The following is a 27,804-nucleotide window of genomic DNA, read 5'->3' as shown; positions in this document are numbered from 1 at the left end:
AAAAAGGTACAAAAACGTAGGCAGTAGCACCATTTTAGCTATCGCAATGCGTCCGGACAGCGAAAGCGGCAGCGAACACCACACCACTACCTTTTTCCTCCAGCCACGTAACCGCCATACCAACAGTTAGCCGGCCACAGCTCATCCACCTTCCGGCTCAGCCAGATACCAAGATACTGCACCGGCCCGTCCACCCAACAGAGGGGGTAACTAGAGGGGCACAGCACAGTAACATCAAATGAGGGCAGCACCACTGACTTAGCCCAATTTATCATAATCCCAGAGATCCGACCGAAGTGGACCACTTCATCCAGCAGGGTATCAAGATGGAGCTGCGGATCGTGGACATATAGTGCAACATCATCCGCATAGAGGGAGATTAGGACAGGAAGCTGCCAGAACGCCAACCCCCTATGATTATGATGCTGGCGTAAACGTGCCACAAGGGGTTCCATGGGCACTGCAAAAAGTAGCAGTGAAAGCGGACAACACTGACGAGATCCCCTAGCAATCAGAAAATAATCCAAAAGCGACTCATTAACCCTTAATTGAGCAGTCGGCTTGGAATACAGCAGACAGATCAGCTGAATGAATCTAGCGCTAAGTTCCACTTTGACCAAGAGAGCAAACATAAACAACCAGGCCAGTGAGTCAAATGCCTTCGCAGCATTAAAAAAAAACGCCACTGCACGATCCTCAGGCCCAATCATATGAGAAATTGCAAAAAAGGTAACGAGATTTAAGATGTCGAGTGACCCGGCACAAAACCCAATTGGTCCGGCAATATCAGGGAGGGAAGCAGGGGCTGCAGACGTGTCGCAATACGTTTCCCCAAAATCTTAGTGTCTATGTTTATGAGCGAGAGCGGCCGGTAAGAGTCACACCTGCTAGGATCCTTCCTGGGTTTTAAAATCATCACTATAAGAGCTTCTCGCAGCGAAGGCGGGAGGATACCACCTTCAAGCACTTCAGCATAAACCTCAAGAAGGCACAGCACCAGGATATAAGCATATTCCTTATAAAAGGCAGGCGTCAGCCCATCCAGACCCTGGGGCTTATCACTAGGTAGGCTACGCATAGCCTGAACCACATCGTCAACCGAAAAGGAAACGTCAAGATATTGCCTGTGTGAGTCTTCAAGCCAAAGCAGACTAACCTCCTCAAAGTAATTAATGGCATCCGAAGCATACACTCCAGGGCACTCGGCGTAATGGTCCGAGTAAAAGTCTGACATAACGTGCTGGACCTCAGCCGTACCCATTCGAAGCGTCCCCTCAAAGTCAGTGAGTTCAACTACATAATTCCCGGCCCATGGCTTACGGAGCATAGGCGCCAATGTCTTCCCAGCCCGTTCGCCTTCGCCATAGCGCCGCCCCTCGCCTCTTTATCCAAATAACATACCTTGCGCAGCGCCGTCTCCTCGTAACAGGACAGCACCTCCCGGAATTCAGCCAGAAGGCTCGCTAACCAGGCAGATGCTGAGGACACCGTGCCTTGATTTATGTCGAAGTAGTCTACAATAACAGCCTCAGCCTGGAAGACAGAATCTCTCAGTGTCCCGAAAGTCAGCCACCACGAAAATGCGTGTCCAGGGCACCCGGGCACATGTAGCTCCAGCAGGACCCGCAAATGGTCTGACAGCATGCGGGGCATATGCTCAACAGATTTTGTCCAGTATTCCACATCTCTGGTTCCAACCAGCAATCTATTCTAGACCAGCTGCTGTGCGCATAATTAACGCACATTCCGTGCCAGTCCTCGCCATACTTGGCTCTCCATAGATCCACCAGAACACCTTCCTCCATAATATGCGCCAAAGCCCTAGCCGCCGCTACATGTTGAGGTCTGGCCCTGCTCTCCCTGTCCGCCACCAGCTCCAGAACCATATTGAAGTCTCCACCCCACAGTAGAGAGCCAGGGGCCAGCGAGCCAATCAAGTGCCAGACCTCTGCAAAGAACCCAGGATCGTCAACATTGGGGCCATAAAGGGAGACGAGACAGAACGGCCTATCATATAACGTGCCCTTCAACATAGCATATCAACCACAAGGATCCAGCAGCACCCTTCTCGCGCGCCATGGCAGTCCCTTCCTAATCAAAATTGCAATGCCTCGTACATATCCAAACTACGAGGCCATGTGACTCTCACCAATCCAACCAGCCCTTACCCTTGCCTTTGTTCTATCAGACAGATGCGTTTCCTGCAACATACAGATATCAACTTCATGGCACTGCACATAAGCTGACAAAAGCCTCCTCTTTTGGCCATCATTCAGCCCCCGAACATTCCAAGTGAGGCACCTAACAGCAGGCGCACCTGTGTTCACCATCCCGACAGTCACACAAGCGCATGCCACCCCCAGTCATCCTACAGAAGGCAGCAGCTGCTAATAAAAGAAAGGAAGAAAAAGAAGGAAGAAAGACAACACCAACACCCTCCAAACCAAACTGCTAACCCCCACCCACGCTGGCTCCCCAATCGTGCCAGGCCAGTAGACCACCCCCCACGCAAACTCAAAACCCGCAGCAAAACAACAAATGTCTGATTTGGACTCATCCAATGGGGTATCAGCAAGGCCATCTGATAATCGCCCCAGTAGGGGTGGGTGAGCAGGGGAATTAGGATAGCGTTTGAAGTCAAGCACCAGCCACCACAGAACCAGCTCATCACAATTCGAGGTCTGGGCCCAGCCCACAAGCAGAGGGGCCAGAGTGATTGGCAGTGGCAAACCAGAGTCTAATCGTTATCACTTCTATCAGGGAGTTCTTCGCGCGCCCCCTCTGCCGAGGCACAAGCCGGAGGCGCCGTCCTGGGAATAGTCTTAACATACCTGATCGCCAGCTTGGGTCAGTAAAAAAGTGCAACTTGCTCCTGTGTAACACACGTAACTTGGCAAGGTAAATGAGAGAAAACTTAGCATCTGTCTGGCTTAGGGAACACTTGACCGGGAGGAACACCCGGTGCGCAGCCTAAACCCGAGGCGTATAATACGGAAAAATGCTGAGCTCATTATTGTTATAAGTCACTGGACACCGCTCCTGAGCCAGCCGAAGTATGGCATCTCTGTCTCAATAGTTCAATAAACGCACAAAGATTGGCCTCACGGGCGCTCCCGGAGGAAGCCGGGGGCCAAGCGATCGGTGCGCCCGCTCCACTACCAGCACCTGAGAGAGCTCGTCAGGGAACAGTGATGTAAACATAGTCTTCACGTAGTCCTCCATGCTTCCCATAGCCGTCACAGTGGACGATTGCATGTCCTCTTCCTGGGGAAGGTCCTTCATCGACCTACTCGCGTGGCTGCTTTTCTTTTTACCCTCAAACGTCAGCTTGGGCTGTTTCTGATCTGCCTTCCCCGTGACTGGTCACATTTGCCGTAGGCGTCGCCGCCCAAGTAGTCACACTGGACAAAAGATGCACGGGAGCCTCACCTGCCCCTTAGCCGGGCCAAAAGTCTTGCACTAGCACTGGCAAGTGCCAAGTAGAGCCAGTTCAGTGTGCCAAATAGGGCCCAGCCGCCAAGGCATAGGCGCAGTGTGCGGCAAAGCCAAACACGATCATGGAGTCACCTCAGCAGAGCCACGTATCGCAAGGCCCACCTTCATGCCCCAAGTTGCGAGGCCAACCTTCATGATCTGAGGCAGCACAGCAAGGAACCAGGCCGCAACGTGGCAGCCAGGAGCAGGGCCACCACACAGCCGCCTCCCCACGATGTCCTCCGGTGCCCAGGTCCAAACCTGGCAGCAGGGCAGCCCCAGGCGCCTTCTCCACCAGTCAGGCCAGGGGCATGAAGTGGAGCAACAGCACAGCTCCCCCGCCTCACCAGGCCGCCAACCAGCCAACCACAGCATCCGTTGGCCCAGCGAGCAGCCAACCTGTCAGGGACCGTGTGGCCCCAGCCGCGAGCTGCAGCGTCTCAGGCTCCCCGAAGTAGGGAGCAGCGGAGGGCCGAACAACTTCAGCCAACCGTGGAAGCCCCAAGATCCGGGCTGCTCCCACGGTACAGCAACGAGGCGGGCACCAGGCCCAGCACTGCCTCGACTCTCCGTACTGCAGCCGCCGGTCCCGCAAGGGAATCCGCAGCGCTCCTGGCCTCCCCAGCCGCAGGGGGAGCCCCAGCCAGCACCCGCCAGCTGGCCCTGGAGGAAGAAATGGCAGGATAAAATCCCCTGCTTGGCAGAGCCTCACAGAGTGGCGGCCATTAGCAGGAAGGCCAAGCCACGTCCACCTTCTAGATATTACTGTTATGCTCAGTTATTCGGACCTTCATTTTTTGCTCAGTTTTCCCCATGTATGCTGACCCACATAGGCATTTCAACATATAAATCAAATTTTTTGATTCTCACATATAGCATTAGTTCTTAGTTGTATTTTGTGCCTTTAGAACGATTATTTCTGACAGATTTTTTGCCAGCTCTCCATGAACAGGATGTGATCTTGTTCAAATTTCCTAATAAACAGGTTGGCATAGCATGGAGCTGCGCAATTGCACATAGAAATTCCAGTAAGTTGAAGCTAATACTTATTGTCCCATTGATATTAGTTGTGCTATAATGTGAAATGCATAAGTTCCAATATGAACACTTTGAAATCCTCTTTCATAGCCATCAATGGCATTCATCAATGGCATTCATTCCTAAATCATGAGGAATGGATGTATAGAAAGACTTTACATCAACGGTACAAAGAGTCACCTTTTCATTTTGACTCATCTTGATTTTAGACAATTTATTAAACAACAGTTATGTCCTTTATATAGGAACTCATGGTCTGAACACTAGGTTGAAAATGTTGATTCAAATATTTACTTACTGGTTCATGGATACATTTTTTGTGGACACTATGGGCCTGAATTGGGGATTGTTTAGATTTTTGTGAATTTTGCGTAAGATGTATCATGGGTGTTTAGGAATATTGTTGTACTGAGTATCTCTAGTCAGTTTCTGTTATGATGCCTTTGTCTAGGGCATTTCTCAAGATGACCCCCAAGATATTGGAAAATTCTTTACTAGGATTTTCATTGATCATCATGTATGTGGAGTTATTGGACATGTAGACATTGACATTCTCTAAGTACAAATCTTCATCAAGGACTACCAAGGACCCTCCTTCATTAGCCTTACAATAAGAGATGTTGAGTTTGTTTGCCATTTATTTGATAATGCTCAAGTTCATGTGACACTCTTTTTGACACTTAAACTTTTTGCCTCTATTTTCACTAATGTCTCGAAGGTATCTAATATCCTGTGACCTATAGGTGCTACAAATTTACTTTTCAATTCTACATTTTTTAAAGTATCCTTTTCCTTGATAGTTTGTTCTTCAATGACATTTTAAAAAAAAATTCATAATCTGAGGGCATGCATGAATTTTAAAATGATTTCTTCTTCTAATTCATTAGAATGAAAGAACGTTACAAATGATGTTCCTTTTTTATATGAATTCAAACAGTTGACATATGATTAGAATGAATTGCTTTCTTTATTTCCTTTCATCTTATAGGGAATACCTTCCTGATGAAGGATCCAACAAGGTCCCAACAGCATTGGGGTTTCATAGAATACTCATTGTGAAAAATACAGTCTATGAATTTACTACAAATTAATCTGTATGAACATAAATAAATGTGTTACTGCATGCAAAACAGTTTGATGGATTTGTGAAATTACGATAACTAAATAGTATATACTGGAACAAAAATCATAGTGGAATTAAATGAAATAAGGAAAAATCCATCAGGGCTGGAAATGTAGTGCTGGGAGAGACAGTGGCCAATGAAAGGAACAGTGCAAACCCAGTATTTTATTAATGCACCTATGATCAGAAGGTGACAACCCACTAGCATGCTGATAAACACGCAAAACCATAGGATAATCATAGAAAACTGGGAGTGCACTTGATTTCACTAAATGTATTGTTCATTATTGCTGCAACCATTCAGCGACTTAGGGCCAGATGTATCATCACGGCCCTTTGCAATTCGGAGTCGCAAATCGCTATTTCCGACTCACAAAGTGCCATGTATCACATTTGCGAATCGGTAATAGCGATTTCTTAAAAATCGCAAATGCTATTAACGAATCGCAAATTGCAATACTGGCCCCATTCGCAGCTATGGGCCTGTTGGCCCATATCTGCGAATTATTGGCATTTCCAAAATTGCGATTTCTGAACCAGAAATCTCAATTTTGGAAAATGCAAAACCCAACGGTGCTGGGGGGCTAAGGCCCCCTCTGCTGCACCCCAAAATTGTTTTGGGGGACATGTAAGGTGCACACATGCCAAAGGGCATGTGTGCTTTACATGTACAATTTAAAAATGCATTTTAAATGCATTTTTTAATTTTGCACATGGTTACCACCAAGTTCAACTTGGTGGTAATTAGCGATTCCTAAATGCCAAAATCGCATTTAGGAATTGCTTCATACTTGTGCTAAGAAATCGCAAATAAAGAATCCTTATTTGCGATTTCTAATTTAGAGAGTCGCAATTTGTGACTCTCTAAACAGGGTCGCAATTTTAAGGAATCGCTATTTTAGCGATTCCTTAAAATTGCATTCAGAATGTATTTCATGCATTCTGAAATGGCATTTTGCATTCGCAAATGGGCATTCGCACCATTTGCGAATGCAAAATGCTTTCATACATCTGGCCCTTAGTGGCAGGAGAACAGATGTCATAGGACACAGGTTAGCCCCCACTTCCTTGATCCTCAGCCAGATGGATTTCCCCCTGATAAGATTAGGAGAGGGGCTGGATGTGGGGTGTAGTCAAACGTTAGCCACACCTCTGGCTTAGGTTAAACAGACACACACACAGACACAAAGAAAATAATTTCTCCATTAAGATTTGTGGGAGAATAGTGCATTGTTTTCTACAATATGTCACTCTTCAGTAAGTGGTCATGCAGAGGGAGGTAGCTTTATTCCTATATCTATTGGGGCGCCCCCCTCCTGCCATCCCAGAATGGAGGATCAATATGGGAGAGCTGCAGAAGCTTCTCAGAACACTTCCTGGAACATCATGAGAAAAATACTGCCCTGTTGGACCTTTGGACTGCACCACAGAAGGCTTGCACTCAGAAGGACTGAACCCACCTGCTATACTCACAAAGCTCCACAAAGTTACTGTGCCTGACTTGGAAAAGAAGTGGACTCACTGACCAGCAACAGAAACAACAGAGCTGGAAGAAGTCACCTGCCCAGCCAATGAGAGGATCTCCCTAGCTGATGGGTTGAAACTAGATTTTTCTTGGACTGTGCAGGCGCATTGTGGGAATTTGTGCCCTTGCCCTCAAGAGGTCATCCAGAGTCTCTGAACCCTTGGCTGGTGCTATTGGACCCCTGTCTTCCCCAAAGGAACCACAAAACTGAAAGATCCCAAAGATTAGAAACTTTCTGCAAAGGTTTTCAGAAAGGTTTCAGGAGAAGAATGGGTCATTGCTGGGAATCAAGCTGCTGTTGTTGACTCACCAATCAGCCTGACTGTGATGGTTTGTCCAGCTGAAATCTGTGGAGCTCCTCACTATCAACTTCAAAGACAAAGACTTCCAGAGGCTCACCGAGGCATCGGGCTGCAGCAGGCTGTCGTCATCGATGGAACTTCAGTTCTGAGGAACCTGAGGATTTGTCATTGAGAGTAAAGCTCCAAGAAGAAGACTAAGGGCCATATTTATAGCCAAGTCGTGCTTCACATTTCAGCGATTCACCTTGCTGTGCTGCGCTGTGTGGCAATGAAATGGTAGGAATGCACTGTTTTTAAAAGAATACAGTATATTCCTGCCGTCTTCCCTGTGCTGCTGCCCTTTTGGCAGCCCAGCATCACCCCATGTGCAGGACAAAAACAATCTTGTGAAGTTTACTCCTCTTTCTATGTGTGCTGCTGAATGCATCCCACATAGAAAGAAGAAGTATCAAGAAGAAATTAAGATATTTCTCCTTGTTTCACCTCCCCTAAGAAGGCGTAGCATTTTGGTGTATTCCCAGGTTTACCAGTTCTGGTAAATCTGGGAATGCATCAAAATCCATCGGAGTTGCATGCGACACCTACACAAAGCCCATGGAATGCCTTCCCAGGGCAGAGTAACGCAATGCTGCAATTTGTGCTGCATTATCTTCCTCCAGATTTATGAAGCTAAGAGAGGCCATCCTAAGGTGGCGTTGTGTGGCTTCATAAATCTGCCTTAAGCATTGTATCACGCATGCACCACGTTACATGGTGCAAGAGCAATGCAACTAGGACCATAAATATGGTCCTAAGTTCAAAGGTAAACTTTGGACCGGGACTTAGCCCTCTCCTTATCAGACCCATGCTCCATCGCAGTCGGCCTAAACCGCCGGTCCAGCACACCCAGATAGCTACAAGGGGAGCTTTATTCTTTTGGTGCCAGAATGCACACTTTTCTATTTAACCATGTAAAATGGATTTTCCGATTCCCTACATTGGATTTTGTTGGTGCATTTTAAAGATACAAAAATAAAATATTCTCTATTTTTATAAATTAGTGTTTGATTTTTACTGTGTTGTTTCCTTTACTTATTTACTCTTTAGTTAAGCCTGACTGCTCGTTTGCTAAGCTACCAAGTTTGAGCAAGGACTGCGATTGAGCGGACCTATTAGTGATTGTGTTATTATGACTATCTGAGGGTGACTATCCCCACCTACTATAACCCGCTTTCTTACATTTGATGTACAGTGGTGGGATCCAGAACTTGTGTTTAGTAACACCATTCAGTATCTAATTTGGAAATAAAAAATATTCTAAATTGACCTACTGCAATTTTTTTTTTTAATTTGGACTAATATTAATTGATTCATTGTTTATTTTTTCTTAATTACTCTGACCTCAATTTTTTCAATTTTTGCAAATGTTTTTATGGTCCAAAACTAAGGGATACCATGGTGCATGATCTAGCTAGCCTACCCTCTCGCCAAGTCGCAGAGCTTAGGGACCTGTGTAAACCTAGGGGATTACCAGTATTCTCCAATTCCAGGAAGGTAGTGCTGATAAAGCCCATATAGTCTAGACAGAGGACCAGCTAGATGATCAGGTCTCTGATACTGATGAGGCCCCAAAGATAGAAGGACAGGAGGTAGGAGACCTCATAGACCTCAGTGCTGAGAAAGTTGAACACCTCTTCCCAGCTAGGGACCTATCTACAACAAGTTGGGGAAGAGGATGTGGTGAGCAAGATTTGTCCCTTAGGGAAAAAGATCTTAAGTCACAGATGGCTTATATAGCCCTAGAAATAGAGATGTTGGGGATGTGTGGGGAAGAGAACCACAAGGAGTGGTAGAGAGGAAGATGGTGGCAGTGAAGAAGAAACAGAAGTGTCCTACCCAAGTACCAGGAAGGGGATGACATTGACAAATGGTTAAACGCTTTTGAGAGGGCCCTCAAGGTTCTCAATACTGGGATTCAATCCTGTGGGAACTGATCCCAGTGTCGGGGAGAGATAGGCTGTTGACCGAAGAGGGAAAGGAGGTTGAATCATACCTCCATATGAAACAGAGCTTAATCGGAAGGTTTGGCCTTACCCCTGAGCAGCACATAATTAAGTTTCGGGACAAGTCAGTACCCAATCCTGGGTTGGCTTTGCAGACCTATCTGTCAAGGTAGTAGAGGGCTAAATAGAGGGTAACAAGGTAAGTACCTTTGAGGGCTGTAGAATTTGTTCACGTATTGCCCCAACTCCCCTTCAGGGAAGTTGCACAAGTATTTAGTTGACTCTAAGTTGGCTTCTCCCAGGGAACTAGGTGAGACAGCAGATGAGTGAGTTCACATCAGGGTAAGCAAGAAGAACAAGGATTGTAATCAGACGAAAGGAGGACAGGTCCCCTCACAGGTGAAAGCCCTGGGTACCCAAGATCAAAAACAGAAAGAGTACTGAAAAGGTCCCCCAACACCAGCCTAAGGAGGGAGTTCTCAGAGCAAATCCACTTACAAAGAGAAGGGGCATCAGGGAATACATTTTGACCGTAAAAAGGTGGGGCTGTGTTTTGAATGCTTGCGGTCAGAACACAAAAGGTTTGATGAAGTCTGCACAAAGAAGCCACACTGCTGGGCAGTCCAAGGGGATTGCTAGTGAAGGTATCAAGGTGGATGTTTGCCCACAGATGGGAAGAATATGCAGAGGTGACCTTACTTGCTGTGGGTGGGGTGGAAGTAGCAACCCTTTCAGGCTTACCTCAAAGGAGAGAGAAGTGCAGGCAAAGGCCTAAGATCAACTGACTGAGGTTGAGGCTTTGAGGCAGTAAGGAGCTAATGTGGCCATGATGTTGGACAAATTGGTTTCCCCTGAGCAGATCCCACCTGGTGTATTTTACTAGGTCACCTATACAGAAAACAGAGCCAAGATCCATCCCATGGCGATGGTGAGCTTGGAATGAGGAGCTTGACTGGCTCTAGGAAGGTAGTTGTGTCTCCTGTTCTCCCAGTAGATTGTCTACTGGTAAATGATCTTGAAGCTTCTGAGAAGTCAGGGGTGGATAGACAGGTTCATGCACAGATACTGGACCTTCCCGATTGGGTTTGTGCTGTGACAAGGGCACAGGCTGCACATCAGGGGAGTAATTGTCACTCAGAACCTGGAAAAATGGGCCCAGCCTCCAAGAGCAAAAAAAAGGGCAAAGGGTCTGGAGAGAGAGCCTGAGTAGCTCAAAACACCTAGGAGGAATCTAACCCTGAGGGGGGCGATCTGGTACCACTTGGCAGACTTGCAGGGAGCCAAATAAACCCCAGAGAGGAGCTGTGCCAGGGACAGGGGGATTGTCCCACTCTTGAAGGCCTGAGGCAGACTGCCTCCAGTCAAGAGAGGGGTAATGTCAGTGGTTTCCACAGAGTCTATTGCGAAGTTGGGGTCCTCTATACTGAGGTCAAGGACCCCAAATGAGGAGCAACCAGGAGAGTAATGGTCCCCCAGAACTATAGAGAGTTGCTCCTTACTTTGGCTCATGACATCCCCGACATGTGGGACAGACCAAGACCTGGGACAGGCTGGTCAACCATTGCCATTGGTTCTTTCTGTCTGATGAGCTCCTGTGTCACCTGTGAAATCAGTGGTAAGACAGGGAGTAAACCAAGGTGTCCCTTGATACCATTGCCTGTGGTTTGGACTTAACATTGTTGGTCCCCAAGACCTACTAACTGCCTCTGGAATAAGGTATATTTTGGTGGTAGTGGACCATGTCACCAGATACCCAGAAGCAATACCCCTGAAAGCAGTCACTGCTACCACAGTGGCCAGAGCCCCACTTGGCCCTACTTGGCTGGGTGGAGTGTGCAGAACTCTGCAAAGTGGCAAAAAAAACTCCACCACGCTAAGCGGTGTTTCGCGGGCAGACAGAGTTCCCACGTCACGCCCTTACACATTGGGTTTTACATCAAACTCAATGTGAAGTACGTTCTTGCATTCAAAATCGTGAGCGAACTGCACCACACGGTTTGCATGAGCATGCCCATCTTGTTTTTCACTCTGTTGATAGTGCTAGGCTTGTTTTTTCGTACCTTAATAATCTTTTCAGTCCTTCTCCCTCCTGTTTAATCTATTTTTATTTATTGTATTAGTCTGTGTTTTTGTGTCTGTGTGTTTTTACTTTTTTCATTTTTTTATGCTTTTTGTAACTTTTTGTATTTTTTTTTATTTTTCCCTTTAATTACCTTAGTTATTTCTTCCTTCCTTCTCCTCCTGTTTCTTTTCTTCATCCCATCACCCAGGGCGGCACCAGCGAACAGCCAGCAGCAGCCATCTACATTGTGAGTGGCTGAACCGCCAAGGGGTGCAGCCCCAACCCATCTTTTGTAAAAATTAGGTGGCAGCACTGGTTTTCTATGTGCAGTGCCACCTCCCCTCCATCCTGGCAGCGGTTTTCCCTACTGGAATGTCGGCTATGTTGGGCTAGGGTGCGCCAGTGTGTTCCGGGCATCTCCCAGGTCCAGCGCACTACCCAGCAGCTGACACACAGCTAAGCAGACATCATCAACCGTGAGCAGGACCTGCTTGACTTGCTAAGGGTGGAGATTCTAGGGCTCGGTGAGTATTAACTATATTATTGTGTTTGTATTCTACAATGCTAACTTTTTTTTCCAAGTAGCATGCTGCTCACACTCAGAGATAAGTTACGTTTAGTTTACGTTAAGAATATTATTTATCATGTGATCCAGTTAGAGCTAGGCAGGTGGCCGGCTCTACTTCATCGCACTCATAGGCACTCACTTTGGCTGATTATTTAAGAAGTGATTGCAGTGCAGACTCTTCTTTCCTCCTGTCACCATAGTGAATTAATTGTATCAGTGAGTTAGCATTCTCTGTGACTTTATGTAGCTCGTACAGTCCCAAGCAATTTCACAGTGATGTTTAGTACTAGTATGCATCTATGCATTGCAAAATGAGGGAAACTGAATTGGTCCATCCAGGGGGTTGAGAAATGAGACAAGAATACAAAAAAATCATTAAATGCAAAGCATTAGTTCCAAATGTAGTTTTTGTTAAGGAAATTTGGAATAGGGATTTTAGGAATATAGCCAACTCAACAATAGTCAATCATATTAGTACCATGGGCGATCTGATTTAAGTACAATGTTACTGCATTTGTCTGTAATATAATAATTTTGTGGAGATTAACTATACCACTAATCTATCTTCTTTATTTTTTATATAAACACCCAACAGCAAGAAGAGGGGCACAAAGGAGGCCGGTCTACCAGGCTCTGGGGAGGCGCGACCATCAGCGCTAATGCTGAGGGCTCTGCTCATCCTAGTAAGTCTTATTATTTAATAATACTATTACCCTAACTTTTACCTCTGCCCACTATTATACTACTTCTAATTTTGTCTTGTTTCCTTTTTTTATATTGTCTCCTTTTTTTTTACTCCTCTATCGAATTTTTAATTCCTGTTATTCCTATATTTTTATTTTTCTGTCTTTCATTGACCATTTTTATTCCACCCCTTCATTGTGCTTCAATGTTTCTGAGTCATCATCAACATAGGCTATCGCTCTGCCTCTCCATTACGCAAAGTTTTTGGTTGGCTTGACTACCTGACTTTTCTAACATTGTGAACCAACAAAATGCCCAAAGTGATAGATTTGATAGAAGATACTGCAGTGAACTGTAACAATGTATTGTGGTTGCACTATTTTGGTTAAAGATACTAAAGGGAGGTGTACCTGACATCTATATACTGTATAATGTTTTTTTCTAGCCACACCGACCACCTGTGGAGCTGGCTCAAGTTCTGCTGCAGGAGCAGATGAAGCAGAGGGAGAAGCGGCAGCAGGGATGGGCCGGGTAAGTCATATTGCTTGCTTATTGACAATTACTATCGCTCACTAGCTACAAGGTTGTTGTTGTGATCGTGAACCCCCCATGCTACCAGCTACAGAGGTGGATGGGTTACTCATGGCCTGTCCTATCTGCAACTCAGCAAAAGCACACATAATGTACGCTAATAATGATGGCGTGATGAAAACAGGAAAGAATGGAAGGTTAAAAGAAAGGATGGGTGAAATGAGTGAAAGGAAAGGATGCATGGGTGGTTGAAAGGATGCGTGGCTGAGTACTGGATAAATGGATGGATGGGTGAAAGGGTGATTGAAAGAAAGGGTGGATAATGGATACTGACTGGATGGTAATGGATTATGAATTTTGGTTAAAGACTGGGTGATAGAAAGTAAAGCTTAAATCATTATGGCTATAGGTGAAATAGTAGGACGAATGAAAGGATAACTGAATAATTGCTCGGATGAATAAACAAGGGAGCTCTTCCGAAGCGGGGCATGCTACTCACCTACATTGCTTAATTTGTGTTTTATGTTTATCAAAGCTATGGTTCAAAGTGGGGGTATTTTGATTTGTGTTCTAATTTCTTGACTCATTGTATTTGTTAAACAAGGCAGATTTGTATCCCACCCATCATCATAATTCATCAACCCCCTCCAAGCCCATGGCATTTTGCCACCCAGGACCGAAGAAGCACAGTATGGTTCAGTTTGTGCCTGCAGTGTTGGCTGTTCAATCTGTGCCTCCTTCAGTCAATGCAGCATTTACAAAGTTTTCAATGTATTGAAAACTAAACACACAAGGAGTGTTGTTTTCCCTTTGCCTACTCAATCACCTCTTAGTACTTCACTCCTTTATTCTTTCCTAAGTTCTTCCATCCCGGCATAACAAACAAATTGAAAAATGCATTCTTGGCATGTGCCACATTTTTATTGGTATCTGAAGTGTTTCCAAAATATGTTTAATAGTTTCCCATAACAGATTTATTTTATGCCTGCTGAGGTTTATTCCGTTAGACTTTCATCTATACAGTGACTGATTAATCAAAAGCTTAGGCACATGATGAATCGATGATCAGTGACACTCCTTCACTCTATAACAAAATCTCTACATACCCACCTAATCCCTCTGCCTCACCCTGCAGTAAAGTAAGTCATGTTTCCTTTCCTTTGTTCCCAGTGAATGAATTTGTTGGAAAGAATTTGTGGAGGTGGGCAAAGCCAGTGAGTAAAGTGGGACTAGTAAGTGCCTGATTTGAACTCAAGTTTGGCATAAGGAATACTCTGTGGGGACCATGCCAAATGCAATCTATATAATCAATTCAAGACCGGTCCTTTCTCTGTAGTGCACTGCATCATTTTCCCCACCATCTACGTACTGCAGACAGGATAATAACAGACACATTTTATAAATATACACATTTTATACATGACGTATGATGTATTCTTTTTATTCATCTGCCTCTTTGGAGTCAGGGTAGAAACTATGTGGAAGGCATGTGAGGAAGAGCAGAGCTGTTGGAATTACAGATAGATAATTGCCAACTGCAGCTGTAGACAGTAGCCAAGTACTCGAAGCACAGGCTAGAATGCCTCTGTTAATTTGGCACAACAACTTGTACTCCATAGTGCATAATACCTTACTCATTAATGAGAGGTAATTCATTTTTATTTTTCCACTAAAAGTGTCTGTTTAGTTACTCAAAAAGCCTTTAAAAGAAAAACAAATTAAATCACTGTTGTTTTAATCTGGTGTTATTCTGCCTTACTTCTTTTCTTACAGAATGTCAGTGCTTTTTATGTGAGGCATGTGCAGGTAAGGTGGAGTTTTGAGCTTTCACCACGTTTTGTTCATGCAGGAGAGGATTAGGAGAAGGCCTGTGTACTGAAAAAAAACAGTAACTCTATTATAGAGTAAAGGAGAAAGGAAAAAAGGATGCAAGGAAAGCTTCATGCAGAGTCAGGAGTGTACCAAGAAGACTCAGAGGCAGAGCAAGAACAAAAGAGGAGTTTGATGTTTGAGCCAGTAATGCTGCATACACATACTCAGCAGCATTTCTCAAATCTATGCACCTCTTCCCAGTCCACAGAGCAGAGTGAGTACTAGGCATCTGAGTCTTCTCAATCATCATGGTTTCTGTTTGAAGTTGATAACTTACTCCTTCTAGCGGTTGAATTAGTCCCACCCTGAATCCCTCCATCCTCCTCCTCCTGATTCTGAGTAACTCAGTCCCAGTCCCAAACCAAGTGAGGTACACCAGCGTAGTGCACTGCTGTTGAGGAACAAATAGAGAAACAGAACTGGAGTATTTTGTAAAGATTTGTGTTTGGTAACCAAAGTGAGTAGTCTGAGGAATGAGAAAAAAGGAGTGGACACTGCAGGTAAAATTCACTGAGTTTGAAAGACCAGTCACTTTCAGGAAAAAATTATCACCACCAGCCCCCAAACATTACAAATCATCAGACTCAAGTTTACAAATTTGTTGAACTCCTCTCACTGTCAGTCACCATATACATCAATCACAATCATTCATATTACTTCCGATCCAAGCACAGTGCTTGAACAAAATATTATCTCCTTTTTGATGGTAGCAACTTTGGAAACTTTAGAATTTGGCATTGGCACTGGCAGTCTTTTAATCAATAATCTTCTGGGGCAGCCCTGCTAGGTAATGTAAAAGAAAAGGCTAGGCAATGGTATGTTAGGGAGGCAGGCATCGTCTCCAATGTCCTGATGGGAATGTAGGGGCTTCTTCACCGCACATGGCTCCAACTCCAATCTGGCCATATAATATGAGACTAAAGAATGGTTCAGCAGCATAAATGTGACACAAACATAATGTTCCACTAGCAATTTTTTTTCTTGCAATGAAAGGAAAAAAGAAGGTCAAAGAGAAATAGTTAAAAGGTTCTATGGTGGCACTGGCATATTCAGTTCTGGAAGTAGATTTTGTCCTCAAACTCAGGTGGTTCACCCATAAGTCAGTCAGCAAACACACTTGATTCTGATCAATCATGCTCTTCCTCCTCCTGTGGTATTTTGGGAATGGTGTAATAATTCGCTGGTGCTGCCACCTGCTCTACCTCTTTTGCCTTTGCCTCTGCACTGGACTAAAGACCTGCCACTTGAAACCAAGCCAATGCACAGGTTGGGTTGAATTCTTCTGATGTTGTTGTTGCCAGTGTTCTTGTTGCCGGTTTTGGCTGCTGGAAGTTGAAGGTGGCACCCCAGAACTGCGGACTGGGACTCTAAGTTCCAGCTGTTCTTCTTCCAGTTCTCTGGCTTGTTGAACAATCCACCTACTGTAATTTGAAAGATCCACTTCGGAAATAGGAATGAACATTTTTTGTAGCATGGATCAAATATGGTGGCACAGATGTACTTTTTGGACAAGGTAATGTAATTTTGCAGCCTTGCATTACAAGCCAAGCAAAGGATTAAGCTCTCGACTAATGCATGCGCTTCTGGGTTTTTGTTCACACCTCTGAGTGTGAACCTTTAAGACACCTTCTTTAGCTGCTTGTGTAGCAGATGCAACAACTGGGTAGCTTAACTCATCAAACTGTCCTCCTTGCTAACTTCCCACCTGAAAACCTCAAAAGGGAACAGCATCTGTGTCAGGTTTTGACTAGGCCCCATTTGTCCCCTTCCATGGCCATAGCATTCCCAATGGCGTCCCCTCTTTGAATGACATAGTCATTGATCTGTCTGTACTGCTCAAACTGATGTTGCAACATATAATAGGTTGGATTCCAACGTGTTTTCACGTCCTGTATCCGGGCTTTAACTGGTATTCTGTTACCATGCTGAATAATCTGCAACTGCCTCTGGGCTTTAAAAGAACGGCTGAAATTAATGCAGATTCATCTGTAAGTGGTCAGTATGTTGCTGTGCCCTCTTTCCTAAGAAAGTCTTGCACAATCAGATTGATGCAGTGCACTAAACACAGGACCCTGAAATAGCCACAGTCTGCCATTGGCTGACTATGTTACTGCCATTTCGGAGACCTCTGTGTTACAGCCAATCAGACACCTTGCTACTAAATTCATCAAAGACAAATGCACCTGTATGTGATTTCTCCATGGTGAACATAGCTATTGTTGCATGCCAATGAACGCTCTTAAAAATGTCTTCATGTCCAAGACCTGTAGCTAGCCTTTGCTTTACCCCCCCCAAAAAAGATCCAGTGTGCAGTGATGCACATGTAATCAGTCGCCTGACAGTTGGACGACAACTGTCGTTAGGTGGAAAGTGTGGACAACACTTTGCTACAAAGCTTGTCCAACCAATTGTAGCACATCATAATGCAGCACTGGAACAGCAACTCTGGCAAAATAGGTCTGGTTTGGAACCTTCCATTTTGGGCAGAGGGCTGCCACAAACTCCAAGAATCCCACTCCTTTCACAAATGGATGGTTGAGGTTGTAGGGCCCATCCTGCCTAAACATGCCTGTAATATAAGCCTGGATGTTCTTCTTTTGTGGGGGCACTGACGCAGGCAACATTTGAGATGTAGGTGGTGGCAGACTCAGTGTGCATTGTGGTGCAGTCGCCGTATGCTGTAGTGTCTCCTATTGACTCTGCGCCTTCCTGTGCCATTGTGAGGCCACTGAGGTGGGTGATTCTGGCACACTACTGGGTACAGGTCTGCTTTGCATCAGGATGTCACCCTCTTCCTCCTCACCTTCCACCTGATTTTTCAAGCCTCTAATCACCTTCACCACCACAACCACGTTCAGCAATTTTTTTTAAGGAGCTCCTCCCACCGGATTACATGATTTTTTTTTCATATGGGTCGTGTGCCCTCCAGTACCATAATGTGAACCGGGCTTACCACAACAAACTCTTGCATGGCACTCCTCCTGTTTGCTGATCGTAAAAAAAGCCCCAAACTGGGGAGAAGTACTTTCTTACTGGACCACTGCCTGAAGATTAACTGGAGGTAGGTGGGTGTGTCGATTGCCTCTCTGCAGTTTATACTTCTACTGAGGTACGGGTTAGTGCAGGTCTCTACTAGGGTCTTACAAACATGGGAGCAGGCGGTGCTGCCTGTGCCACACCCCTCAGAGCAGGTTGCATAGCAATGCTGGACTACTCTGTGCCAGCTTTTACAATGAGTGGCTCGTCCTCATTATCCTCCTCATCAATATCCCCTTCCATGACTCTAAAGCTTTCTGGAACTTTTCTTTTCCCTTGCCTCTTGTGGCATCTCCTGGACTCTGCTGGGGTCCACTCCATGTCCCTATCATCATCATCAAAAGTTGTACTTGGAGAAGAAGGTGGAGTAATAGCCTTTCTTTTTCTTGCTGGAGATCTGGGAGCCATCGATTCTAAAAGAGGAGGTTCTTTCTTGCCAGCAAGCGTAACCTCCTGTTCTGCTCCATCTTCTGAAAGATCTACTATTGCTGGCTTTGGCTGCTGTCCACTTTGCTCTGTTTTCTGAATTAATTGGGCACTACTTTGTGAAAGGGACAAATGCAATTCAAAGTCAATGCTTGTCAGCGTTGTCATGAATGCAGTGGCTGCCTCAATTACAGACATGGTCTTGGACTTAGGCCCATATTTATACTTTTTTAGTGCCTCATTTATGTCATTTTTTGATGCAAAAAGCGGCGCTAACTTACAAAATACAATTGTATTTTGTAAGTTTGCGCTGATTTAGCATCAACAACCGATGCAAATGCGGCGCTAAAAAAGTATAAATATGGGCCTTAGTTTCTGTTGGTGCAGAAGGTTCTTCTCCGGAGCCTGGTGTGGCAGGCACACATCTACTAAGAAAGCATGTGGTCGGCATGCCACTGGTGGAAAGCTGCTTCTTCTCACTGACCACTTTCTTGGGATAAACTTTCTTGAGTGCCATGTTAAGCTCTCAGTTGACAGTGGCAATAAGATGCACAAGCAAAAGAGTTTGGAGGTCCCAAGTAACTGTACAGGCCATCTCTTAGGCAGTACTGAGGGTGATGTGACGACTCTTCTCTTATGCGCCTAAACAAAACCAAGCGATAAAAACATGTAGTTGGTGAAATGTGGCACTGTTGCAGCTTTAACTAGTACAGACAAATGCATTTTTAGTTTGGTTGGTTATGTATGTCATACATACAAATGCAATCAAACATTGTACAGTCAAGCCACATCACCACACCATAAAATTTAATTTCAAATCAGGAATCACATGCAGATATAGCTCTTTGCTTTATAGCCATCTGTTTTAAAGGAGATACTCGTGGTAGTCAGAGAGAGGTGCCTGGGTAAATGGAATAATCCTTAAGAAACCTATGGCATTAAAAAAATGAACTATGCTGCTGATGTGTCTGCAGTGCACAGCATCCAGGGTATCCAGGAGGAAATGGAATTATAATACACCTAAAGGAACTGAATGCTGTAGCACAGCTGTGTGCCTTTGGTGGATGAATGGATGGATGGATGGGTGGAACAAGGCATTTTGCTAAATTAAATAAAATGAAATAAATGAAAAAGTAAAATAGAAAAAAAGTACAAATAAAATAAAACATTAAAAAATACAAGAAATTAACAATAAAATAACATTAAAAAATTAAAATTTAAATTAAAATAAATTAAAATTAAAAATCAAAATATCAAATTAAATTAAACAAAAAACATGATCAATAATTGCCGAAGATTGTATGCAAGCACACTAGCTGGATGCAAAAAATGGCTGCCAAAAACATGATTCAACAACAAGGAGCAAGGAGGCATGCCAAACAAAGAACACATGCAAACATATGACAAAGGGACACTGGTTGAGTGGACAAAAGGCTACAAGCCACAAGGTCCAACAACAACAATTAGGAGCAAGGAGGCAAGGGAGCAAAGAAGAACTCATGCAAGCCTACGACAAAGACACACTGGCTGGATGCCCCTTATGGCTGCCAATGGCATGTTAAAACAACAATAAGGAGCAAGGAGGCATGGCAAACAAAGAACACATGCAAGCCTATGGCAAAGGGACACTGGCTGGATGCAAAAAATGTCCGCCAGCCACATGGTCAAACAACAATTGCCAGCATAGAGGCGTGAGAACAAAAAACACATGCAAGCCTATGGACCTATACTATACAAAATGGTCCCTGGCCACACGGTGTTACATAGGCTCTCATTATCTTAATGAGGCTACTGGATTTGAGTGGCAGAATCACCTGAATTGTGGGGAACTAAATCCCACACCATGTGACAACTGTTGGCCTAATCTGGGTTTTTAGGCTAACTAACAGCGCCTCATCTCTGCCCAAGAGGAGCATGGATAATTGTGGCAACCGGGTACATCACAGAAATGACTCCTCAGGGGAACTGTGGTCAATCAGATCTCAACCTTTTCTCTCAGTTACATTAGTCTCACATATGCAAAGACAAGCTTAGGCAGAGAATGGTTCAATAAGGTTTATTGAATTAACTACATCTTAGATAAAATTACATGAATTGCAATAATTCGGATGATAAAACACACTAAAAGCAAACTGGTGATGAGAAGAGTGAAACACAAGAACAGCCCCACAACACTGCCGTTATGCGTAGAATATGTGGTTCCCACATAAGCTATGTTAGAGCACAGCATGATAAACCCTAATCCGCCCTTCAGGTTTCCTCCCTGAGAAGACATCATCCCCATACCTGAGCAAGGAAGCCTGTTCTCTAGAAAGACACCATCCCCATGTAGGCCAGGGATCAAGTAGTTTAAGCAAGAGGCTGTAGCAAAGGCAATCAGCATGCAGTTGTGGTAATCTGGCTGGAATCTCACTCTAACATATATATGGGAAAGAGAAGTGTTTTAATAATAAAACAGCTGATGTTCTGAGAAAATGTCCCCATGTAAGGATGTGTGTGTTTCTGTGAATGTTGGAGACACAGTGTACCACCTTGCCGGCAACTCTATCTGGCTGCAGCCTTGAGGAAAGCACAAAGTGAAAAGAATGCCTTGCTAGGAACATAGGGCTACATGTATCAAACTCTGGTTTTGCGACTCACAAATTGCGAGTGAGAGCAACTCGCATTTTGGGACTCGCAAAACAGGATGTAAGTAGAAATCACAATTCCAGTTTGCGATTCGGTGTGGAGTCCCATCGCAAATTGCGATTTTGCAAATTACACAAGAGTGTGGCCCGGACTTGCAAATATTTGCGAGTGGGTGCCAAAAAAAAAAGAAGAAAACACACTTCCTGGTTCTGAGTGATGACATCAGAACCAGGAAGTACCCCCCATGGAACTGGGAGGAGTCTACCCAGCACAGACAGCAGAGGCACACCCAGCTCAGAGGAGCAACTGCAACCATGGCAGCTCAGACCAAGGAGACACCCACTGCAGGGAGGTAGAGGAAACTGAAGTTTTCTGATAAGGAGCTGGATGTCCTGACTGAGGATTGCTGCCTGCACCATGAGGTCCTGTTTGGCAAGGCAACAATAAGTGTCCCTGACACAAAGAAGAAGAAGATCTGTCAGGACATTCAGTGTAAGATCAATGCAATAGGAGTCAGCCATTGCACCATTGACGAGGTACGGAAAAGGTGGTACGACCTCAGGTCCAGGACCAAAGAAAGAGTGGCAGAGCGGATGAGATAGGCACACCGAACTGGTGGAGGACCATCCACAGTACCACCTCCTACAGCCATTGAGAGCATGGTGGAGACCACTCTGTAGCCAGAGGCTGTCGTTGGAATTGGGGACCTGGACAGTTCTGCACCAGGAACATCCAAAAGTAAGTAGCAAATCTTACTTATTTACACCATTCAACGCACCATGCACACAACCACAGTACACAAAAGCATGCATCCTCAAAATGTGTTCCATGCCTATATTGCAACCTACAGAACAATGCATTATGGGAAATGTAGTACAGTAGTCCAACTTTTGAGGAATATTTATTTTGATACACCACACATATGAGAGGCACTGACAGTGTATCCCCTGTGTCCCACAGGTCTCTCACACGTACCCACCGATGACCCTACTGTGCAGGGAGATGAATCTGCCACCATCACCGCAGATGAGGCAGTCAGTGTATCAGCAGCGGAGTGCATGACCACACCACTTGTCCACCAGGCACGAGATACCACCGAGGAGACAGATGTGGACACTGAGACAGGCAACCTGACACTGGGGCCACAGATGAGTGTGAGTCGGCCATATAGGTCAGTTAGGTCTGGGCGGAAACGGCGATGTCAAACACAGTCAGCAGGTGAGGAGGATGTCATAGGGGAGCAATTCCTAGGACTGGAGACATCCTTACTGAGCAGTCACCGACTGCAAAATAAACATATGCGGTTAATGAACAGTAACCTGCACAGACTGCAACAGACCCTCTCACAGGGTTTTGCCAATGTTGACACACATTTCACCACCATGAACAACAACATGGAAATCAATGACCTGTGCAGGGAAATGGTGGCGGATAGGGCCCATGCAAGGCGCAGAGTGTGCAACACTGCTGCCCGTTTGGACCAGCTGAGTCAGTCGATTGGCCGCCTCACAACCACTACTATCTGCCTGTCACGGCGTACTGTAACACTACAGGTGGAGCTTGGGCATTTTGCTGGTGATGTAGCAAGGGGAATAGGGCGCATCAGTCATGCAGTGGACCTAATACAGACCACCCAGGTAGCAAGGGGCATTGGCGATACCCCTCAGGATAGTGAGGACATCTCCAGCGTGAGCAGCATTTCTGCCTCAGATGCATGCATCCTGCGGAGTAGCAGTGCCTGCCAAACATCAGGGGACCAACCAGGATCGGGCCATGGTGGCTGTAGTCGCAGGAGGATGTGATTTTGCTAATCTAGGATTTGCCTGAGGCATATGATGTAAATGTGTCAGACACTGTAACATTTTATGTTTTTATTGCTGTTTAGACATCAACAGTTCATTATTACAATCCTGACATTAAAGGGAATTTTTGTTTTTGCACAACCTGGCTATGTGTGTCTTACATTTGTGAGTGATGTAACGTTTGCCACGTACCTGCCAAAGTAATGATTTGCAATGTGGTCCCATCTCTGTCTGCCCTCCATTGCGATGCTACCATCCCCAGGCTGTCTTTGTGGTGGCCCTTGCTCCTCATCCTCCAAATTTGTGTCATCTAGAGTGAGATGTAGCCCATGTCTGGTTGCTATGTTGTGTAGGATGGCACATGTTGCCACAATCTGGCATGCAGTCTCTGATGCATACTGGAGTGCCCCTCCACTTTTGCGCAGGCATCAAAATATGTATGCATCATGTGTACTCCCTGGACATTTTGCCACTGTTAGTTATTACATTATGGGCATCACATACCACCTGGATGTTGAGAGTGGGTACATTTCCTTTTGCAGAACACATATTCCAGATTTGCAGGTGGGTAAATGGGTATATGTGTCCCGTCCACACACCCTATTACAGAGGGGAAATTTGCAATTCTGTAGAAGTCCAACTTGGTGTTGTGTATTTCCTCCTCATTCCTGGGAAGGTATATGTATCTGGACATGTGTGCGAGTATGGCATCTAAGAACCTTCTAAAGAATCACGACAGGGCACTTTGGGACACCCCACCAGCAAAAGCAATCACCCCCTAGTAGCTACCCGAGGCCAAGAGGTGCAGTGAGCAGAGCATTTGCACATGTGTGGGGGTAGAGCAGCTGAGAAAGTCTGGCATTCTAGCTGAGGTTTAAGCAGTTCAATAATCTCTAAGATAACTGTGCTGCCCAGTCTGTATTTGTCATATATTTCCTCCTCAGTTTGTTGAAATATGGTCTGCCTGGCTCTGTATATCCTCTCCTGTCTCCGCCTCCTTCTCCTTTGCTGGACAGCCTGGACTCTCCTCCTCCATGCAATCACGTAGAGTGCAGCCATTTTGAGAAACCCAGATGTCTTCTGGGTCTGCTTTTATACTTTGGTTCTGGTTACCACCTGTGTGGAATCAGTGCTAATCTGCGTGTGCAAAATGGGCTTTTTGCGACTATTCACAATTAGTGACTACCTTGTACATGCGGTTTGCGACTCGCAAATTGCGATTTCTCAATTGCGAGTCGCAATCTCAACTCACAATTTTTGCGAGTCGGTAATTGGTCACATCGCTATTTGGGACTCTTAAATGGCATTGGAACATACCATTCCGCTTTTTGCACGGTCGCAAATAGCGCTGCGACCAAATTGGGACTCGCAAAACTTTCGTACATGTGGCCCATACTGCTTTCCTAGGCAAAGGAACAACTAGATAAAGAAAATGAAACAGCACCACAAATGTGGCTAATGCTAGAAACATAAAACAAAGCTGAATAAAATATAACTGGGCTAAAGTGCACAACAGCATGCCTAGTTGCTAAAATAAGATACCTAAAAACTTGGCTAAAATAGCTACACAACAGTGACATGGAGAACAAAGACAAATGGTGGACAATGACAAACATACACAAACACACACACTGACCATAAGAAGGCATGGTAGTAACACTGAAAAAAACCATTAACATTAATTCACCAATGCAAAACACGAACATTAACTGAGCTATACTAATTTCAAAACACACATCCTCCTAAGCCATCAAATATTACCCGACAACATATACACTTTTTGTAAAAAAACACATGGAATGCAAACGATAGCCAACACTTTTATCTAATCCAATTCCATCCCTGCCCTAAATTAAGTTTTAAAACATATACCACTGAAACATTTATTTCATACACTGATGACTACTAGTACTGGCTAGATGGCCCTTTGGGAATCTAGGCCATACAATAAAATAGTATTGCAAATGTTACAAAAATGTAGAGAATGTACTGACCTTTGCCACAATTTTACTTTACAAAATGTGGAAAATCAATGAAATGCCAAATAAATCATAACTAGGTCCATACCTAAACTCCAGGCCACCCACCACTATAAAATGTAAAATTCACTTTAAAGTAATAAGAAATTGCATGCCCAAGCAAACAAAAAACACTCTTATACAATAGTTTTGGAACTTACTTACAGAAACGAAGTCCTTAAATCCAAAGGTATATCCAGGAGACAAAGAGAGTGATCCTTCCACCTGAAAAATCCAAGTGAAAAGTGACCAGGAATTGGACAAAGCACTGGATGGAGCCTGCTCAACAGGAATAGTAAGTTGAGTCTCTGGGGCACTTCCTTCCTGTTTGAAAAAAAAGTGTTCTCTCACAATAAAAAACAACTTGACGGGTCCATTGGAGAAGAACATCCAGTTGAAAACCTCTTTTCGACTAGATTTAAATGCATCTCCAGGTGAATTTGTGCTCATGAGTGGGACTGTTTTGGCTGTCGTCACCTCCAGAAGTAGCATGATCGAATGTGAAGTTTTGCGTGTGTGGCTGGAAGAAGCACAAGAGAACTCAAAGGCTTGTGGGCGCCTGCTAGCAGCACAAGAGTATAGAGCACCAACACCAAATTTCACATGCACAAACGATCACGCCTCTGTGCCGAAAGACGGAATTCGGGAACTCCACGTTACTCCATGTTACTCAGCATAGTGCAAAGTGCCCAGCTTCTGCAAATTCTGTCCGCAGAGCCGAGTTCTACACCAGGGTCTACTCATTTTATATCTGCCTTACCTGAAGGCGATGTTGGATGAATGTGGTGTTACCTACAAGTTCACCCCCCGTATCATCCGGAGCCTAATGGTCTGGAAAGATTCAGTAAGACCTTGAAGTTCATGATCATGGGCTTAACAGATAAGCTCAGGAGGAGATGGAATGTTCTCCTCCCATGTCTGCTGTTTGCTTACAGAGAGGTGCCACAGAAAGGGGGTGGTTTTAGCCATTTTGAGTTACTGATTGGCCACCCTATAAGATGGCACTGAGTTTGGTTACAGAAGCTTTGGAGAAGCCTCTCAAAGAGCCCAAACAAGTTGTGCTGGACTATGTGCCAGGCCTGCAGTCTCACATGGCAGAATAAATGAAGAGAGCAAGCAGCAACCTGGAGGCCAGCCATTAGCTTATTAAGCTCTGGTATGACCAGAAAACTACTATGCCTGAGTACCATCCAGGACAGTTGGTATGGGTGTTGGAGCCTCTGGCTCCCAGGGCTATCCAGGAGAAATGGACTGGACCCTAACCCATTCTGGACAAAAAAGGGAGAGCCCTCCCACTTGGTTACCTTAGCACTCCCAAGAGTAAACAACGGGTACTCCACATAAACAGATTGAAACCCCACCAAGACAGGGCAGACGTGATCTTGCTGATGGTCGCAGATGCATAAGATGGTTCAGTGGAGGGAGTAGTACTCTCTTCCAAGTTGATAGACCAACAGCAGAAAGACTACAGAAAAGTGTTGGAGCAGTTTGCTGGGCTATTCTCCCTGGCCCCTGGACTCACCACTTGATGTGTCCATTACATTGACACTGGTAACAGCCTACCTGTCAAAAACACAGGTATATGTTGTCTGACCAGATCAAAGCCAGCATTAAGCCTGAGGTAGTCAAGATGTTTGAGTTGGGGGTAATTGAGACCTTTGACAGTCCATGGGCCAGGCCACTAGTACTGGTGCCCAATTCTTATCTCCAAGGGGGAATGCAAGAATTGAGGTTTTATGTGGACTGTAGAGATTTGAATGCAGTCTCCAAGACTAAGGTTCACTCCATACCTAGACTGATAAACTTATTGACAGGTTGGGAGTTGGAAACTACCTGACTACATTTAATTTGACCTCAGGTTACTAGCAGGTTGTCTTAAGTCTAGGAGCACAGGAGAGGCCAGCATTTTACACCTCCGAGGACCACTTTCAGTTCAAAATGATGCCCTTTGGCTTGAAGAATACCACTGCCATCTTCCAAAGATTAGTGAACAGAGTCCTGTCTGGGTTGGAAACTTTCAGTGCAGATTATCAAGTTGAAGTAGCTTTATTCAGTTCCACCTAAGAGGAGCACCTGGTCTACCTGTAGAATGTGCTCTTGGCCCTGCTTGACTATCAAGGCAAGAAAATGCTAGATTGTACAGGATTTCAGTAGTGTACCTGGGCCACCTTGTAGATGGAGGCCATGTACAACTTCTCCAACCCAAGATCCATGCAATCCTGGATTGGGAAGCTCCTAAACCCCAAACACAGATCAGGGGGTCTTTCTTGGCCAGACTAGGTACTACAAGAGGTCTGGGAGAAACTATGGGACCATTGTGGCTCCTCTGACAGAACTTTCATCCAAGATGCAGCCTGAGAAGGTCATTTGGACCCTAGAGTATCATCAGACCTTTGACACTGCACCAGTCCTATTGGCCCCTGACTACAATAAGGAGGTTATTGTTCAGACAGATGTTTCAGAGCAAGGGATTGAGGCAGTACTGGCACAAGTAAATGAAGAGGGCCAAGATCAACCAGTTGCCTTTATTAGCAGGCAATTACTCCACAGAGAGCAAAGATGGAGTTCCATTGAGATGGAAGCCTTTGCTGTGATCTGGTCCCATAAGACCATCCCTGTTTGGTACTCACTTCTGTGTTCAAACTGTCCACAGACCTCTCATACGACTCATGCAGATGAGGGGGTAGAATCCAAAATTGTTGAAGTGGTCTATTTCCCAAGGGGATGGACTTT

Source organism: Pleurodeles waltl, chromosome 7, assembly GCF_031143425.1.
Source record: "Pleurodeles waltl isolate 20211129_DDA chromosome 7, aPleWal1.hap1.20221129, whole genome shotgun sequence".
Taxonomy (NCBI): domain Eukaryota; kingdom Metazoa; phylum Chordata; class Amphibia; order Caudata; family Salamandridae; genus Pleurodeles; species Pleurodeles waltl.
This window is presented reverse-complemented; position numbering follows the sequence as displayed.